General features: G+C 38.9%; 1 protein-coding gene across 6 annotated transcripts in view; it reads left to right on the top strand.

The window, feature by feature from the left end:
• The window catches only part of LOC128018185 (histone-lysine N-methyltransferase PRDM16), a 195860-nt gene that overhangs the window by 138523 nt on the left and 36732 nt on the right, over window positions 1-20605 (top strand). The gene's annotated exons all lie outside the window — the stretch shown is intronic.

Raw genomic sequence — 20605 nt, forward strand, 5'->3', positions numbered from 1 at the left:
AGCATTAGATTTAGACAGTTTCCTGCACTGTGCTGTAACCTGCCCAGTTAGAGGAGAGGCCAAAGGACTCAATTAGATGCTGGCTATCCTTGGCAAGCTCGCCAAGGCCTGTTGAGCCCTAAAGTTGTAGTTTTGACATGGTCTGAGTCCCTCATCCTGCAGATAGACAGCATTTTTCATCCTGTCCTGCCGTTATCTCCCTCTCAGAATTACCCTCCTAATATATCCCCTTTCATCGGCCAGCAGAGAGGTCCAACAGAGAGAGAAGAGGGAAGGAGGGGGTCTCTGTTTTGTCTCATGGATAAAAAGGTGGGTTTCTGGCAGCAGTTGAGGCCACACTCAAGCTCAGAGGGACACAATGTCCCCTCTGTCTCTGAGAGAAAGGAGCTCCTGACAGGAATCAGCTTTCAATTAGCTCTCAACCCCCACCCCAGCTATTCTAACCTCTCTCTCACCGGAGGACTGGCCTGTGGCCCCTGCAGCTTAGCCAGGCAGCCCAAGCTGCAGATCTGGGGCAAGATTATAAGCAACCTTGTGACAACCAAATTGTACCTTATTTATAGGTAATGGTGTCTCCAGCCACCTCACGCCTGATCTGACACCTCTTGTCACCAAGGAGAAGCACAAAGATGGAGTGCTCTATGTTAGCATAAGATATCGCCACAATTACTGTCGGCCAAGATGGGCGGTGGGCACCATTTTGCGCTCGCTTTAACCTGTGATTACAATTGAAGAGCTCCGGATATGTTCAAGATGTCAGTGAAAGTATTTTTTTTCTTTCTTGCCTAGTTTAGTGTCACACTTGTGAGAAAATTTTCAGATCAAGGGGCAAATAAAAGAGTAAAACCAGTCGAAACCTATAAAGAACTCTAGAATGTTCACTGAAAAAATGTATAAGCTGAATTGGCATCTAACTAACACATTCAGTATCATCTGCAGTTTGCAACGATGGGAACCAAGATACAGGATGCTCTTTCCGGTTGGTTGGGGTTGTAATTAGAAAGGACTCTAGTCTCAGCCCATTTCTCGGTCTCAGACACTGATTGGCTATGTGGGGATGGATGAGAATGTACTGGACAGAACTACAGGCATTGTGTGAGGCTGAGACAGCAGAAGGAGCAGGTGTTGTCCACTGGGACGGGGCTTTGGCATCAGAATAGATTCAGGATATTAATATGGGGATATTGTGCCCTCTTGAGCACCTGCAGACCCCTCGGACAAAAGGCCACGCAGAGAGAAAGAAAAAAAAAAGCAAAAGGAAAGGCAATCCCACTCTGGTGGATGCATTCCAGCCTACATCCTCTCCTCTAAAAGTGAAGAAGACAGCCTTTCTGTTCCGTTACTGAACCTTCCCCCTCCATCCTAGTTTGTATAGATATCTATCCCGTCATTCCATCTTTCTCACAAATGATTATCTTTCAGATAAACGCTAGTCCAGTTAATATACTGACCTGTTCCTCAAATGAAGCCACTGTGTTCACAGGGCAAGGGATTGGCAAAAAATGTATATCTATCAAGAATAATGATTTACTTGTCGTGTAGTTTTTAATGCAATTAATTTAATTTAAGTTACATTTAAGAATCAGGGAGGCACCTCTTGACTTTGGATGAGGGGCCAGAGAGAGGAGCTCAGGGCCTCTTTAAAAGCTCTGCATTTCCCCACTACTTTCCCTGCTCGTGATCCCTATCACTGGGGTGACGATGTAAGAGTCCTGCAGACAGAACAATATTGAATTCTGAGCCAGCCAGGATGACTGAAATCTGACCACCCACCCAGCTTGTGGCTCTGTCCTGTGTCCCATTCCAGAACCTCATCCCCATCAGAACCCAAAACAATGTCTCTACTTAAGTCTTAATGCTCTGGTATGTGTATTCTGTAGGTTTGTGCTGTAAAAAACTGGTGTAATTCTTGAGTGTGTAATGGTATAAATCTTATGCTATGTGGAATTATTGACTGAAATTGCAAGCCAGAGTCTGATATTTTGGAGATATGCTTGGCCCATGTAACAAGCAAGACAACACTGGGAAAGGTAAACAGTATTACCCATTTCTTCTTCTTCCTACCTCTCTAAACTTTCTCCAGGAGCTAGTTCATAATGAACTCAAGGTGTATATGATCTTGTAGGACTGCTCATGTTCACCATGCAGACTTATGCTGTTCCAGCAGTTGTTCCAGCAATGGAAGAGTGACAGATCTATACAGTACAGTACGTAATGGTGCATGTGCCTGCGCTTCCCCTTCTGTGTTATCAGCCATGTCGGAACAGTGCCGCAGTAAATACTGCGTCCCTTGGGGGACTGGCCCCGCAGTTTGATCAGTGATCCCACTCCTCAGAAGCAGCGGAGTGCTGTGCCCCTGTGCCCATGGCTCGTCCCGGGAGAGGAGGGCACCGGTCTACTGACTGCCAGGGGGACTGGAGAGAAGGACTTGAGAGAGAGAGGGAGGAGGGTCAGGAAGATAAGGCCATGGGGTTTTGTAAAGGGAAGCTTGACTTTCAGAGCACAGGAAGAGGGGATGAATAACGAAGAGAAAAGGAGGAGGAGGGCAGCTGAAACCCCACACCTTCAGCGCATCTGATAACAGACTCCGCATTAAAGTTAGTGTAAAAGAGAAGGTTAGAGGTCAAATGTCAATAACGGCGTGCAAGAGAGACTCGGAGAGAAACAGAGAGGGGAAAGGAGACTCAGAGCGAGAGAGGTTAGAATCCCTCTGGTTTGGATGTGGAGCTTCACCATCTGTGAACGAGTTCAGTGTGAACATAGGGTTCTCACGACACTGACATATTGACTGATTATGACAAATGAACTTGAGAAAAACTCCAGGTGGGCATCAATAGCATTGATCTTCACTCTCAAGGTGAAACAGATCAATGCTTTAAGGCTGTACGCAGCTGTTATGCTCAGATCTGGCCACTAACATCCTCTTGAAGACAGATAGCCTAGCACCCCTACTGGCCAAAAAACTTAAACTAACACTTAAATTTAACTTAACTTAAATATATAACCAAACATTTTGCAAGGAGATCAGTTTGGCCACAGATTTGTATTGACATACTCAATAACTATACTACATTCAGAAATAAGATAATCCAAATTAGTTTATTACAGATTTTTATACATTACAACAATTGAGACGGGAAAGAAAGATGGGAAGAGCAAAGATCCACTCTCAAAATCCTGACCAAGCTCATCCCCATCTGTGCAGCATTACCACACAGAGACACTTTGATGACAACTATTTACTGACCACAGAGTCAAGAGGTAGGTCTGGACGAATTATTTTACAGATTCCATAGTAAAACGGTCAGCTTGAAAAGATGACATTCACGACGGGAGACAATGGTCGACCACTGCGATCTGATTACGCCATGCCCCCTTCACGGGTAAGCCGAGAGGGCTAGGAAGTGCCCCCGGGAGCAGAACACGAGGCCTGGAAACATTTGGCCATCGAGATGAGGCTCGTAAAGTTATCTCCTCGCCACACACACTTACTCACCGCTCCAAAGGCGGCTGCAAAGGCTATTTGTGGTGTGGAGCTAAATGGGGAGGCATGCAAGGGTGTTACATGCTGCAATTTTTGTAAATTATTACTGCTGTCTTTGTTTTGCTTTCTATTACAATATATGTTGTCATGTGGAATTTTTTTCAGTGGCTGCTTGCTATTGTGTTTATGCCAGCTTTTCCATAGTTAGAGTCTGTGGTTATCTCGCTTAATGTTAGTCATTGGGGGTAATTCTTACAGCAATTCTTCAAACTTGTATTTCGACTGATTCCAGATGCTTAATATTTCAACAAAACCCAATGAATACAGTATCATTGTTATAGAGACCACACAATTGTGTAGTGGCTTAAAGTGCTTATCTCTCTAGCAACTAGTTTCAATGAAAGGGTTTAAAAAAATCCAATGTGAAAAAAAAAAAAAACACTTGACGACGCTCCATTTGAAGGCGGCAAAATGAAAAGTGTCTATTGATGCCACACACAGTGACCAAGCATTGGAGCCATTTAGCTTGTAGAAACGCTATCTGATGAGGCCGCTGCGTGCGTGTGTGAGTGTCGTGTGTGACGTAGGCCCGTTTTCATTCAGACGGGCGCTCAAATGGCCAGCTCAGAGGCCACTAGGTCAGCGCCTATCTTCCCCCTCAGCCCAGATCGCTTTCAGGACAGAGCGGGGACAAGCCGGAGTGAATTTCAATCGCCCGACACTGCCTATTGTACATCAGTGCTGGCAGGGACCCACAGATATACTCTACACTTAGAAGTGGGGTGTAGTCCAACTACCCTAAACTACGGCAGCCCACCATGATCAGAGAGTCTGAGCCGACAGTTTAAAGAAACAAAACATTAAAATGTCCTTTGAAATACCCACTTTGCTTCTTCCCCTTTCCTTCTTTTCAACCTGTGTGTGAAGCAAAGGTTAAGGTTAGTTTTGTAAAGTTACGCTGGTCATGCTAATGAATGCAACACTTATTTACTCGTAAAGCATCCAAGAAAACAAAGCCAGGGGTTGGGGTGGGGGTGGATGGGGGGGGGGGGGGGGGGGGGTGTTTTAGAAACTGGTTCAGCTAGGCCATAAATATAATGATAAAGTGTATGCAAACACAGATGTGAATGGCAGAATAAAAGCTCAGCTCATTTATTTTGAGACAGATGATGTTATCTCAGTATATTATATCAGATATTGTCTTGTGTAGCACTTTTAAATTAGATCAAATTAGCTGGATTAAACTTCAGATCAGGTTCATTCATGTGCCTAAATAGAATGCATGATGTGTTCTGACACCAATGTCTCGCTGTTACACTATGAACACGGACTTAATAAATAAAACACAGAACATCACTATACGGCCGCTACTTAATCAAGTCATTACTCTGTCCCTAGGCTCTATGCGTTCCTATCCGTTACAGTGTAGTTCTATTTGAGGAAGTAAATTGAGAATTTTAGCCATCAGAGATACTGAGGAACCACATGTACCTGCAACACTCCTGGGGTCAAAAAAAAAAAAAGAAAAAGTGAAAGGTTGCGACTCCTCAGCCCACCTGTGAAATGAAGCCTTTTCATGGATCAACAAATCCATCAGCTTATTCTTTCCACTGAGCAGAAATCTGAGCAATTATTTTTGACATGTAACATCAATAATCTCATTTATTTTTCGCTCCGTCTCTCTCAACGACGTGTGCGCCATTCTCTTGTCCATGTCTGTGGGGAAATGTGAGAGAGAGCACTCAATAAACCAATTTTTTTGCACCATCGATCCTACAATTGTTTTATTTCTCTGCCTCTATCCTCCACCCGGCTCTCCTTTCTCTTATGAAAATGTTATTGACGACAGCATGGTGTTAAATTATTAAGTAAATGTTAGCAGATACCGATGATATGTTTGCTGTCTGCGTGTATCTGCTTGTGCGAACGCGCTAAGGTCGCGTGTGCGTTTTGTAAAGAACAGCGGGGATATGCGGCTCCTGAGATGAATAGTCAGTTGATAGCGGGACACTGAAACAGACACTATTAGAGAAGACGCTGTTAGGCTACAGTTCTGGCATGCTGCCATTAGACAGCTATGCATTTTAGCCTAGTGGGGTGATCTCTTTTCCTCTTGCTCTGCTGTGAGGATCAATGCACCACCACTGTCCCACTTGAACAAACACTTGCTTTATTGTTTACCACCCCTGCTGGATTTCTTTAGTGTTTTTATATATTTTTTGTCTGTCACGTTTCAGTGATATTGTTCAGAAAAACTCCTTGTTTACCGTATCATAATTTAATGGAGCTGGCATTTAGATGCTTATTGGACCGTAGTGTCTTTTGTAATGGCCTTGTGTCGCTAATGGCTAATAGCTAATGTGTCTGTGTGGACCAAGCTCACACAACAGATGAAAGGCAGGGGTCAAGTTTCCCCTCACACACACACACACACACACACACACAATACACACACACATTGCCAGCTGTCAGTAATAACTCATCCTTGTTATGCTTTTTTAATTCGTTTTCTTTAGCTATGAGCCCCGTGTGAGCCGTTAGCAAAGCGCTGTTGTACCCATGTCACCTGTGTGTTTGTGAGTGTGTGTTTGAGCTTCATGTGATTCATTAATCAGCTTGTCTTTTGTCTCTCATTTGCATAGAAGCATGTTTAGTCCAAATTAGCTGCTCGGATGAATTGTTCACATTGTGGGAGTAAATTGTTTAGTGTGTGTGTGTGTGTGTGTGTGACTTGAATTGTTTACTTTACGCCTCTGCATCAACCCTGACGTTGGCAGTGGGTTTATAAAACTGAACCCATAGGGCAATAATCGTACCCTTGCTTTGGGAATGTAATTATCCTATCACATGAATATGCACCAGTGAACAAACATAGATGAGAGTAAAGTCAAAGTATAACAATCACACAACCACATGCACAAAAGGTAGATGTGTGAAAATAATTAATATTATTATTGTTTTTATATATTTATATACAAAATCTTGACACAAATAGATACTATATACTGTCATAACATCACGCCTTCTTAAGAGTGTTTAGGTTTTTATTGAAACAGCACAATTGTCATGAATTCAGTAAAGTATGCACACATTCTCACACACACACACACACACACATGCTCAGCTGGGGTGTTAACAGCTATAAGAGTCAGATAGTAGCCGATGCTTCCACATTAGGTAATGAGGTCAAACTGAGAGCTTGAGTGATAACCTGTGAACTCTGATCTTAGACAGGCCTGCTGGGGGTCTCGAACCTGCTCGTTCTCCCACCTCTTTCTCTTTTGAGTCGGTACTCAATTCATGTGTGTGTTTCATGCATCTGCTGCACTGTAGCTCATCATGCTTGGATATACATAAGCTCTGATGGGTGTTTCATGTCTCTCTAGAGGCTCTACTTTCACAACACAAAACAATGCAACAGTCCAGTCAGCAAAGTATACACACGCACACCAGTTCTCAGCCGTGCCAGGGTACAAAACACCACAAAAACAAACGAGCCCGCACCATTAGCATGCAGCCTACTGCCAGGTAATGTTTAAGTAGAACAGCTAGCTGGAGCTCTAATAAACAGCTCTTTTTCCATGTTAAATCTGGATTAGATAGAAGATAGAAACATAAAAGAGGCCAAGGCTGTTAAATTTAATTTCAAGTTCAAATTTATTTTGCATCACACACACACAGCACTGTTTGCAAGTTTACGCCGTTGTTATCTAACCGGCTAAATGCACCGCTCATTTGTTAGTTGAGTCATCAGAGATGGGTGGTTTTAATGACTCCATGACCAGAGGCTAACTCGTGTCTCCCCGCTGAGTTAATTATGGAATAAAACGACACACGGTGCTTTTTCATCAGTAGCTCTTTAGCGGAAAACCGCTCTGAGGAGAAGCAAAGATTATTTTATGGTTTATTGTGAAATAGCATGATAATATAAAATATTCAGTTACTTCATTATTTAGCAGCTACTTTAAAGGAAAGTGACGTACTAAGTGTTAAGTGCAGGTACTAGAGCACTCTGGTGTTTAGTTACTCTTTCAAGGCCTGGTGGTGGAACAGGACGGGGAATCGCAGTAAATCAGCAGTTCACTCACCTGTGTTCTTTTTAAGAAAAAAAATCATTTTTAAAGCAAGCCTGCAACTACTAATATCAACTTTGACTTAATTTGCCACTGACCCAGCTTGCATAGATAATGCAAAATAATCTAATTTATCAGATTTTTGTAGCTTATTAATATTTAGTAAAGTATTATTAAGAGTAGTTGTGGGGTCGGTTTAAGGAATCTAAAATATGGTAATGCAGAGTAAGGCATTAATATAAAAATAAATCAATGAATAAAAATACACACATTTGAGTTGATATTTAAAAAAAAAAAAGTGTAAATTTCAGCAACTGTCACGCAGAACTCAAATATGTGTTATTAATGCATTATAATGCATTCATAACAATGTAATAAAGAGACGTTATAAAAATGTGTTCATTCTCAAAAAGATTTTTAGACACACACATTATAATATTTTCCTATTCATGATGCTTTTAAAATGAGTAATTCATCACAATGTACGCTTTTTTTTTATTTTATAAATGGCATAACAAGGTACTGCTAGCGTGTAATAACAGGCGTTATGTTCCTGTGAGAAAATCAAGTGTCACTTTACTGTAATATGTGGCAGGAGGAATATGACTCGAGACAGAAAAAGATTAATATTGCTTGAATTCTTCACAAACTCCTGCCCTCTGCCCCCATCCTTCACCCCGCACACCTACACCCATTGATTACCCAGCCTGCTCTCCCGCTGTCTCTAATGGGCCTGAGAGGCTGATCATGTGACTGTTGCATCTCCGCATGTCGAACTGGTTTGTCTGAAAGCGCCTGGCCCTTGCAATCATCCTAATGCACAAGCATCGGCCATTACTGTCAGCCCCGTTACGGTGGCGTCCATACATTAAGCCGCCCCCACCCATCCAGCCCTCCTCAATCCCAATCTGAGAGGTGAATTAATGCATGTCCTGGGGCTTGACTGGTGTGTTCTCCATACTCTGTTAAACAATGAGCAAATGGGTAACCTCCTTTATTAGATGTGTGGCTTAATTAAAAGGGCTGTCAGATATAGTGGCCCCCTCAGCAGCAGCTTTGAGAATCCATCATAGGCTCGGGGGGCGGAGGGGTTCGAGTCTTTTGTGAGGGTGAAGGTTGAGGCCAGAGGGCCTGGAGGTTAAGGCCAACGGTAGCTGTAAACATTTCTCAAGATCAAGGCAGAGGAGCTTTCCCTTGGTGTGATATACGGTGACCGTCAGATGGGGGAGATCCGAGCTTCTTCTGCTGAAATCGAGAACAGAAAAGACGCTAAAATCAGCACTCAATAGCTTTACTGTCTGAGGCTTGACAGCATGCCAGCAAGCTGAGAAATATTAAACGTACAACTTTAAAGAATGGTTTAAAGTCTCCTCCAGTCTTTATAAAGCGGAGCTTTACAATTACGCGCTCCACCGCAGGGCCTGTGTGTCGGAGAGGCTGGGTGGCCCAGTGGCACGGCGGGACAGCACAGAGGTCCAGTGATTCTGGACTTTTGTTTATATTTCAGACGCTTTCACAGCCTGAGGTGCAGCTGAGTGTTGTGTTCATGTGAGTCTTTGAGTTTGAGTTCTCTGATTTGGTCTTGTATTGTTGGAGGTCGCTTAGCTGCACTCAGACGTTTTTGTCTATGGTTTGGTCAAGACATTAATCCTGTGAAGTTCGACATATGAAATAATCTCTTTTTTAATGTAAAGGTGTACTGAACCTTTAGACAAAACATTAAAAATAGTTTGCATGTGTGTTATTTGTTTAGTATCCTGCTTTTATGGTTTATATAGTTTTAAATATTAAACACCCTCATTTTATACTGCATTTGAAATTCTGAATCCAGTTAGATCTTTATAACAGTATAGCAGATTACTTACATAAAAAGCTTATTATTATCAGTTTTTACTGTTTATCTCCAATCATATGTTTTATGATCAAAGCTCTTTATTTATTATGGGGGCAACACATCTAATGCAATATAATGATAATTGGGGCATAATGCATGTTAGGGTAATCATATTATTGAAAAAGTAAACGTCTTGAATGAATTAGCATCACTGAGGTGCGTCTCATTGCAACTCCAAGCGAGGCGTAATCGAACACTTCTTCAGTCCAGGGAGATGTGACGGCCAGCGTCCACTCAACTGTTTACTCTATCACTGCAGATTTACAAACTGAGTTTGAGAAATTGCGCTGGCTTTGATATATTCGGCCCGCTGATTGTGTAGATCCAGTCTGATCTTGAGCAGGTATGCCACAGAGAGTACGCCTGTAAACTCTTGTTTGGAATTGGAGATTTTTAGTCTGTTTTCAGTTAAGGAGTAGTCGGGACTACTCCTTATTACCCCCCACCCCCCCCCATCTCTCTCTCTCTCTCTCTCTCTCTCTTCTTCCTATCTCTATCATGTGTCTGTCAATCCAAATCAACAACTTCTTATTCAATATCAATATGGTTAAAAGATTTGCTTGTCAGGCAGAAAGATCTATGATACAATACTACTGCACTGTCAAACAAAATAAATAATCAAATGCCACTTTACATTTGATAAAGTAAATTTTAATGGATTAAAAAAGATATAAGATATATATATATATATATATATATATATATATATATATATATATATATATATATATATATATATATATATATATATATATATATATATAGACTAATAAATAAGGCCACTATTTAGTTTTTATTCATTAATATTCTGTCTCAATTGGAGGAACATGGTGCTAACAATAGCATGATCACAATCTAATAAAATGTTAGAACGCTCAAAAGTCAGTTTGCATAAAAGCACTTAAAATGCACAGATTGTATGATTTATTTTGTCATTATAGCAGGAATAAATTGGTTGGAACAGTCTAAACATTCAGTTGTATTTCAAGGTACGCAAAATATATCCCAAAGTGTCCCTGTATAATCTGTAACTAAGCTTTTTTCTGTAAAACATCATTTTTATCTTTTACCTCAGCTGTTACCACCCATATGTGGTTTTTGGGATATTAATAAACATTTAGAGTTGTAATGTAAGGTGGTCTTTCACGTTAGCTTGTAATTTCTGAGGCTAATCCTGCCAGGCCCTCGCTATGGGAAGAACGACTTGAAAAAAAAAAAAAAAAACAGAGAGAGGAAAGGGAAAACCACACATAACAAGCTCCAGTTTGCTAATGCCAAACAGCAGAGGTTAGCTAGTATTTGCTTAAAATATCAGGGCTAATTTTCATATTTTCTGTCTGTCTGCCTTGATTTTGTTTTTTGTTTTTTTTCTCCTGTAGAAATTAAATGACAGTGTTTTAGAACTTCTCCCAGAAAGGAAGCGGCATGCAGATTTTCCGCTTTTAAACAATGCTCCCAATAAGATTTGAGAACGTTTTCTTTTTTGAAGAATGACACTCTAGCGGGAGTTTGTAGTGGTTACAGATTTGATAGCACCCTAAGACGCCTGTCCAGCAACTGTACAGAAATATGTACAAATAAGTCTCTAAACCCTGTTAGATCTCTGAAGAAGAACATTACCTCACTGCTATTTGAGGGAAAAACATTTTCATTGAGTTTGCAAATGAACTCTAATGTGGTTTCGGGGGATTGGCTTAATTTTATGTCCAAGGTAATGCCAGAGAAATGTTCTGATTTGTGCTGCCCGGTGATGTCATCATGTCATTGCTGCATGAGCGTATCTCAACATCTTGCATCACTTTAACACTAGAGAGCAGGAGCAGCACTGTTGTTTGTGAGGCTCGAGGACTGTGGAAGGCTGGCAATGATGCAACTTTTTCATCGCCTTCCGACAATACCAGGAATCTCGATTATAGGATGAGGCAACTGGAACAGTTCTTCAGAAAGCCTAACACATAAACATGATGATATCAGAGCTACTTCTAAAGATTGCAATTTCCCATAAAAAACCCTTCTTTTTACAGCAGAAGGGCCCAGATATATGAACTTGAGAAGAGTTTATGTATTTGAACGGCACATAGACACATTTTAACTTTAGAAAACTTTCTATATCAAAAGAGTTTATGAAAAGCGTAAACAAAATCTTATTATATATATATATATATATATATATATATATATATATATATATATATATATATATATATATATATATATATATATTCAAACAAGCATTTTTATCAGGATCCTTTGAATATAACATTTTTTTTTTTTTACTTTTTTGTTTTTGTTTTGTTTTTTGCCATTAAAGAAATTTGCCATTTCCATCTTTAATTGTAAATTACCATATGTTAATAGTTCACACTGCTTTTGGTTGAATATATTTATTAACATTTTCTAGTCTCTTTTTCTCAATATCTTGACCCTATTTGCATACAGTGAAACAATATAGAACTTAGTGTTGCTTTCGCCTTTATCACATGACGAAAACGAGACGAGATGCAATGCTGGTCATGTGACGATGACAATAATTAAATGTATAATGCAATATTGTTGACAAATAAAAACAAGACTAAATGTGCATAAAAAATAAAAATTGTGCTAAAAATTATGTCTCTCAATTTTCGTTGACCAAAACAAGATGAAACTAAATTTTATAACTTCGTTTTGTCTCGTTTAGTCGCGTTATTATTATTATTTTGCAATATTTCTGTTTCCTGTGTCTTACTTCAGGGGCTGCATCAGGTCGCACTGCACAGATGCAACTGATGTCACTTCCTGAAGCTCCACTCGTGGCATTATTTAGAAGCCGACAACAAACAACGTTAATAGGGAGTTATACTTTCACCTGGCTCCGCTGACTGCGGGCGCACCTTCCCGAAAGGCTTTTATACTTGTCGCCAGTGGCGGCTCCAGACAATTTTTATTGGGGGGGCAATGGGGGGTCCTGGTAATTTCAAGGGGAGTCTCATGAAAACCAACAAAAAAATACAGTGGACACGGCTCATAACTGCATATTACTGCATCGAAAGTATATTTTGGTCCAAAAATATCAAAAACTATGACTTTTTTCAACATTGTCTTCTCTTCCATGTCTGTTGTGTGAGATTTCCAAACACTGGGGTATGTATATATATATATATATATATATATATATATATATATATATATATATATATATATATATATATATATATATATATATATATATATATATATATTTATTTATTTTTTATCAGGAAGAGGGTGGGGGGTCGAATGGGTGGCGCCACCGGTGCTTGTCACGTTCACTGTTGTACTATTCTTTAAAACGACAGGGGAGCCACGAGGAGTAACTGTCCTCTAAAACCATCGGGAATCACCAGTGAGGTGAAGACATTTGCCAATATGTCCAGTACAAGTCTCGTGATGAATGAGTTGATGAATAAATCATTTATTTATGTACAAACTTAAAACAATCTTAAACTACTGGCTGTATTTCGCATCAAGCACAAGAAAACTTTACGCAAACAGTGTATAATTAATACCTAAATGAATTATAATTCTATTTCATACAATAAAAAGAAAACACACTTCAACATTTTCTGTCAAAAAGCACCCGATGGAGTTCGAACTTCATATTAAACTGCTTCTGTTTCACACAAACGCTGGCACAGACATGCATTTTCGGCTAGAATCACCCTGAACTCGTAGATGTTCGGATCTGGAAAGTTAATAAAAATGCCATGCACTCCGCCGTGCCGAATGGTTCACACGCACTCAAAACAAACTTCCGGCTACACCGCGATGGCATGAATGGATGTATTCTCGAGTCTGTAAGGTAACAATACTATAATAAGATAACCTTGTTTGAAATGGTTTTGGCTAAAAGAAAATTTTGGTTTCGTCTATACTACTAGGTCCTTATACTATATTGACTGGGTTAAACAGAATAGCATTACTAAAAAGAGACTAAAATGCAGTTTTCATTGACTAAACATAATAAACGTAGACTAAATGTCATCAGTTTTCGTAGACTAAAACTAAACTAAAATGTCATCAGTGTTCGTCGACTAAAACTAAACTTAAATGTCATCAGTTTTCATCGACTAAAACTAAACTAAAATGTCATCAGTTTTTGTCGACTAAAACTAAACTAAAATGTCATCAGTGTTCGTCGATTAAAACTAGATTAGACTAAAAAGAGTATGAACGTGATAAAAAAAAGACAGCTTTTGCCACACAAAGACTAAAACAGGCTGCCAAAAACAACACTAATAGAAATATTTAAATCTGTGGGTTTTAGTTGAACGCATTTTGATCATAGAAATGTGTTGTTATTGTCCCATTAGAATCTTTTGATTAGATCCCATTAGATGTTTTGGAGATTATTTCACAAAGCAAACTAAATGAAGAGACTGGGATTGTTTTAGTCTGATACACAGCAAACAGAAGTCATATAAGTGAAATCTTAAGACGCTAAAAGCTCTGGTCAGTTTGATCTGAATAACACAAATGGCTCTGCAGATTCCTGATTGCTGTGAGTCCTGCATGTTCAATTGCTTTTGAAGTTTAAAGTGAACAGTGGACTTGCCATTTGTATAATAATCACATTTTGCTATATTCTCCCTGTGAAGCTTTAGCTTTTATAATTGCCAAATGAATTTCTTTTCAAGATCCGGTCATGAAAATGTTGAAGAGGCCACAATGAGCGCCGGCCGATGATGTTTCCTGATCGCGTCTGCAGTTGACGGCCACAGATCGCTGTTGAAGTCACAATTAGAGAAGCCGTGTCATTTTACCCCATGTGTGGCACATTTTCCTTCTTGGCACGTGGGGGGCATGGCTGTGATTAGCCTCATTATTCAAAGTCAGTGTGAGCGCACAGTTAAGAGTCATTTAGTTTAGTGCTTTCACCATCAGAGTCTATATGTACTTATGTTATAATGGCCCTGATCTTATGATGAGGCATGCACATGAAAAAAAAAAAAAAAAATCTTTGACAAAAAGGTCCATTTAGAGTGAGAAAGAAATTCACAGGCTATGTTTGAAATAACATGTTATCAAATGGATCTTATTACTACAACATATAAAATGAGCACAATATGTAAATATTCTGTATGCATGGAATACCCAGAAGACAGAATGCAATGCATATTGAATATGGTATGTCACACAGGTTTATTTTTGTTAACTAAAATTAAAACCAAAACCACAAAAGTAACTTTTAAATTAATAAATTAAATATTAACCTTGATAAAAATAAAAACTTATATTTTCAGCTATTCTCATTTTGTTCAGTTTAAAGTACTAAAATAACTAAAAGTAAACTATAAACTAAAAAAAACACTTAAACTTAATGAAACTTGTAATAATTTTGTACAAAATATTAACAAAACGTATAGTAGTTTATACTAAAATAAGACTGATCCTACAATGCAATGCTCTCAATGAATGGAAATAATATGAGCTTCATTTTTTTTTAAAGATTTGCTTTGACTCTATTTGATCAGATTGCCAAAAGTTAAGACATTTTACAAAAATAAATAAATACATTAATGAATGAATGAATAAAAATTCATTATGTGGGTCAAAATGATCTATTTATTTTATGCAAAAAAATAAAAAAAATAAAAAAAAAAATCATTAGGATATTAAATAAAGATAATGTTCCATGAAGATATTTAGTTCATTTCCTACTGTAAATATATAAAAACGTAATATTTGATTAGTATTATGCATTGCTAAGAATTCATTTGGATAAATTCAAAGGTGATATTCTCAGTATTTCGATTTTGTTTGTACCCTCAGATTCCAGATATTCACATAGTTGTAGACAAATATTGACAAATATTGTCTGATCCTAATAAACCATATATCAATGAAAATATTATTATTATTATTATTATTTCAAAAAAAAAAAATTGACACTGAAGACTTTTGCGATCCAGGGTCACATTTATTTATTTATGTATTTATTTATTTATTTATCTGCCTGTTATTATTATTTATTTGTCTGTCTGTCATTATTCCTAATAAATTATTTAGTAGGATTTCTTTCAAATTTGCTTTTTTAATTTACATTATAGTGTGGCTTAAATGCTTAAGCAAGCTCTTAAAAATGAAATTGAATTCTTGTATTCCAATTGATCTTTTCAAGACTTGAACTTGCTTAAATACTTGTTTACATGCACTTCATCGCACTCATTTCTCTTTGTCTGTCAAGTTTTAATGTGAAATGTACGAGCATTGATCTGGTTTTCCATAGTTTTTTATGACCCATAGTGTGACAGATCCAGTGCCTGGACTGGGCATGAAATGAAAATGAGGGCAATGTGGCCCTGTTGTGGCGCAGATGAAACCCTGTGACGGCCCCCTGGACTTCATGAGGCACGAGGACACGCTCTGTGCAGTCGGAGCAGGCCTCCAATCCCCACGTGGGGCATTTATATACATGCCACTCGCTCCCCCTGCACCTGCTCTGTCGTAATGAGTCGATATATCTCCTCCCTAATTGCCCTAAATACATATCATAAAGCTTGGCTGTAAAACGCGGCTTCCAAAGCCGGCCAGTAAAGAAGGAGAGCATAATGCAATAGTGCCATTCCTGAGCCGGCCTTAACGAGGTCCCATAAATTACATACAGGGGTTTCATTATGGAGGTGCAGTCTGAAATGTATATATTTTTTGCAAAACCATCAGGTTCTTCTCCTTCTTTCTTTACCTAAAACTGCCCACTCGCCACTCTAGCAAAGACTGGCAGATGATCCAGAGATAGCAAGTGATTCTAACAAAAAGTATTAAACTTCAGCGTTATTTGATAATGGGCCGTGTTTCTGTAAGCAGGATCTGTCTGGCTGTCTAATAGGGGCCTAGTGCTGTCAGATCTTAATACATGCCAGCCGCTGTGCTATCAAGAGGACGGGTCAAGACAGGCTTCGACAACTCTTTCGGTCTCGAATTAAAGAACATTTTCCTTGAAAGTTTGAATTAGAAGAGTGCTATCTTAACACAACAGGTCTGTGAAAGAATTTGATGTCCCTGAGAACCTCTGGAGTCCCATTTCGTTCAAGAGAAGTAAAAGTGCAGTCACATTAGTGAAATTTCAGCGACATTTCACATGTAAAAACAGGCCCTGAAATCTGCTAAAACAATATGTCACTTCAGAACCCCCCCACCTTCCCCAGCTCCACCTGTTTTCAGATATGTTATATTTGCAGCAGCAGTATTTCTTACATGCTCACTGTAGCATGTCTGTGGATGTCTTAACAGCAGCATGCATGTACATCACCATACTAAACTGTCCAAGAGTTAGAAGTAACTTTGCAAGTACGTTAACTTATTATACTAACCCTAACCTAAGAGCCTCTCATAGATTGTAGAATGTCTAAAGTGGACTATATTGAATTAAAGTGTAATGCTTGCGTTTTTTTTGGTGTAAAGTCTTTTTTCATGTGTGTCTGGCAGCTGTGTTTTAATAGTGAGACGCAGGCCGTGTTACATGAGTCTTTGTGCATGTACTGTACGTCTGTGATCTATCACGCTTCTGTCTCACTCTCAGAGTGACAGTGAGGCTGGCAGAGCGCTCGTACACTCAACAGTGGCAATGAAGCGCAGCCCTACCTTACGCCAGTCATATCTCAGCACAGATGGGGTTTGTTTTACGAGAGGGTCTGGCCAGCCAGCCAGACTCACCCGCTTTTTAATTAACCAGCGCCTGCCCTCGCAAGATGAGGAGTCACAGAAATTATGACGGCGAAACACAAACCACACTTCGACGTTCCCACATATGCACATACACACACTCAGCTTAGAATAGGGGGTTTTCCTAATAAATTTTATGACTTCTCGCAGATTCACAAAGGTTTGTGTGTGTTGTGTGTGTGTGTGATGGCTCTTATTATTGTATGTCATGTTACATCTGTGTTGTGTGTTCGTCCGTAATGACAGCGCTGGAGGAAACAGGTAGTAAATTCTGAAAGTTTTGCCCTATGTTCCCAAACAGTGAGCCAGTCACATGGGTGTTAGAGGGTGTTGGGTGTGTGTGAAGAAGACGGACTGTCAGTGCGCCCCTCGGGTGGTGGTTTTTGTACCCCCGTCACCCAGGCTTTCCCACACGCCACCTACAAACACCTGATTAAATCACAAACATTTAAGTGTGTGTGTGAAGGAAGAGGTTTTCCAGATGCTGTTGTTAGGTGTAACCAGCGCAACAAAGAACTGAACTCATGCCCTTTTTGCTTTTCAATATAAATGATTCATTATTTAGACCGGCGTGATGAATACTGTACGTATGTTCTGTGTTCTGATGTTTTGTGTTGGATGGACACTGTTTGGACACTTCACATAAAACAGAGCTAGGATTTCTAGGACTATACGAACAGAATTAACATAAGAGGAATACTTTGCAGAATTAACAACACAAATGGAAGGAAAACTTCACTACTCCACGATTTGGGTCAGCCAGATGTTTTAACGTTATTGGACGATATATATCATAATAATGCATTCATGTGATGAAAATATAATAAAAATAGTAATAAGAAATATTATTCGAAATTTAATCAAATGTTTTCTATTTTAACATATTTTTTAATATAATTTGTTCCTCTGATATTAAAGCTGAATTTCCAGCAACAGTTACTGTAGTCTTCAGATTCGTTCATTCATTCATTTAATAAATGTAAAGTTTAAAAGAACAGTTTAAAAGAACGTTCAACGCTATCTCACGACCAATTCGTATGTATTTTATGAGGTGGCTTATTCGTACGAATTTGTACGACCTCACTCGTACAATTTTATACGACCCCAGTGACGGTTAGGTTTAGGGGCGGGGTTAGGTGTAGGTCATTTGTACAAATTCATACGAATTGTGCCAATCGTAAAATACGTACGATTTGGCAACAATCATATGAATTTGTATGAGTGTGGTCGTACGAATTAGTACAAATAAGCCACCTTGTGAAAAATGTACGAATTGCCGTGAGATCGGGTTGGAATGTTCATTTAATGGATTTGGGCGAAAAATTTTCATTCTGTTGTGGCTAATTTTTGTATTGTGTTGTGCTGCAGACTATTTTCCTTGTTCATGATTAATATGTCGTAGTATAATTCATTTTTGTGCTGTTGCTTATTATAGCTGTGCTTTGACTTGTTATTTATTTATTTATTTGTCAACTAATCGTGGCGATATCTTTAAACGTTGGCTTGTTTCGCTCATTTTGTCGTGTCACGTCCCCATAGGCCAGTGGTGTAATCCAAATGTAATGGTCAAATTTATTTTCAAATAACATGGATGCAACATTCTGCAATTTATTTTTCCATTGTAATTATTCTGCAAAATGAAAAGTGTAGTATCATCAAACAATTCTGGTCACACTGGAAGAGTTTCATGGACTTGTTTGACATAGGGAAGTTGTTTTAGGCTTTCCCTGACATTGCATTTACTCAAGAGAAGCGGTCCGACTGTATGGGTTTGGGTCTGGTTTTGCAGGACTTGCAGACGTGTTTCGGTGAAGTCATTACTCATGGGGCGTTGTGATGAGCAGAGCTGCTGCTGTCTGCCTGAAGCGGATGGAGGTTTGTGGTTGCAGACTCCAGCAGTGGCCTGACTTTTATTGATACATGTCTGGGATTAATTTCGGAGAGAGAGGGGAAAATGACGGGAGATATCTGGCAACACAAACACATTTAGACACTCGTCAAGCTAAGCCCAGTGATGGGTTGTCGTAAAGACCTTTGAGTTTCTGTGTGTATGTGACACGACAATAAATGTATCAAATTAAATTATGAAAATACTGCGCTTTAATATTTACAGGCACAAGTTAATTAAATTAACTGAACAGCCCTACTTTTGTTTTATTAATCCCAAAAATGACAAACTTTTGTGACATTCCACACTTGCAAAGCACAGAAATCACAGAGCCCTACACATGTGACGTATTTCATCAATTAGCATGATTCGTCCATCAAGAAACGCACATCTTCATTTCACAAACGTATCACAGAACTATGATCTTACTCCGACCGCGGATTGAGTGAGACTTCCTCTCTAATAATGTGTGTTGTTCTGTCTCACCTCACTGGCAGCCCAGACTGCTCTGTTGACTGTGATGCTAGCTTCGCCAGTGGTGTGTGTGTGCTGCGCGTCTGGACTGGAGGCAGCTTGAAAGAGTTAGGAGGTGTGTGTGTGTGTGTGTGTGTGTGTGTGTGTGACGTGGAGTAATGACTCCTGGCACTGTAATGAAGGCAGCAGGATATCCTGTGTCAGGGTTGCAGGTTAGCCCTGGCTAGATAAGGTATAATGAATGGACATGAGTGTGTATATGTTTCTGTCTGTCTGGGCGAGGGCTGGTGGGGCGGCGCTAATGTCGAGGAACTGCCACATGTATAAATATAACCCCACGGCCCTCTGAAATGGTAGAAAAGTGGATATTATCTAGTCTGAGGTGAATCTTTAAAGACAATATAGAATCAAAATAGAGCTGTTTCAATGCATGCACCTGGTCGTGATTGATCAGGGAATGTGTCATATTGGGTTTGTCGTATGCTGGGTGTTAACAGAGGGTAGCTATGCATTTAGTAGGGGGTTCTTAGTGGTTACTAGGGAGTTTGCTTTTGTTGTTGCAAAGTGATGTTCTGGTCTATAGAATTTGATGTGTTGCCTCCATATATGGCTTTTTACATCTGTTTAACCATCTAGCTAACAAAATAAAATAAAATAAAATAAAATAAAATAAAATAAAATAAAATAAAATAAAATAAAATAAAATAAAATAGAATAGAATAGAATAGAATAATAAAATAAAATAAAGTTTAATTGATACAATTACTAAGACTATAACTGAAATAAAAAATATAATTAAAGCTATAAATAAAATATAAATAATAATAATAAAAAAATGACTAGAACATAATCTAATAAAACTAAATAATTTCTAAAATGAATGAAAACTGAAAATGTAAAAACAGCAGTTAATTCAAAATAAATACTATAATCTTAACCCCTTAACTGTCACTCATATTTTTGAACATAGACTTTGTAGTGCACGATCCAAGCTTACATTTGTATAATTCATGACTGAAAACATTTTGTAACATGATATTGATGTACCATTTACATGGTAATGCAATGTCTGATTTTAAAATGAGTTTTAAAGGATGGATTTTGAGATT

This window comes from Carassius gibelio, chromosome A8 (assembly GCF_023724105.1).
Source record: "Carassius gibelio isolate Cgi1373 ecotype wild population from Czech Republic chromosome A8, carGib1.2-hapl.c, whole genome shotgun sequence".
Classification (NCBI taxonomy): Eukaryota; Metazoa; Chordata; class Actinopteri; order Cypriniformes; family Cyprinidae; genus Carassius; species Carassius gibelio.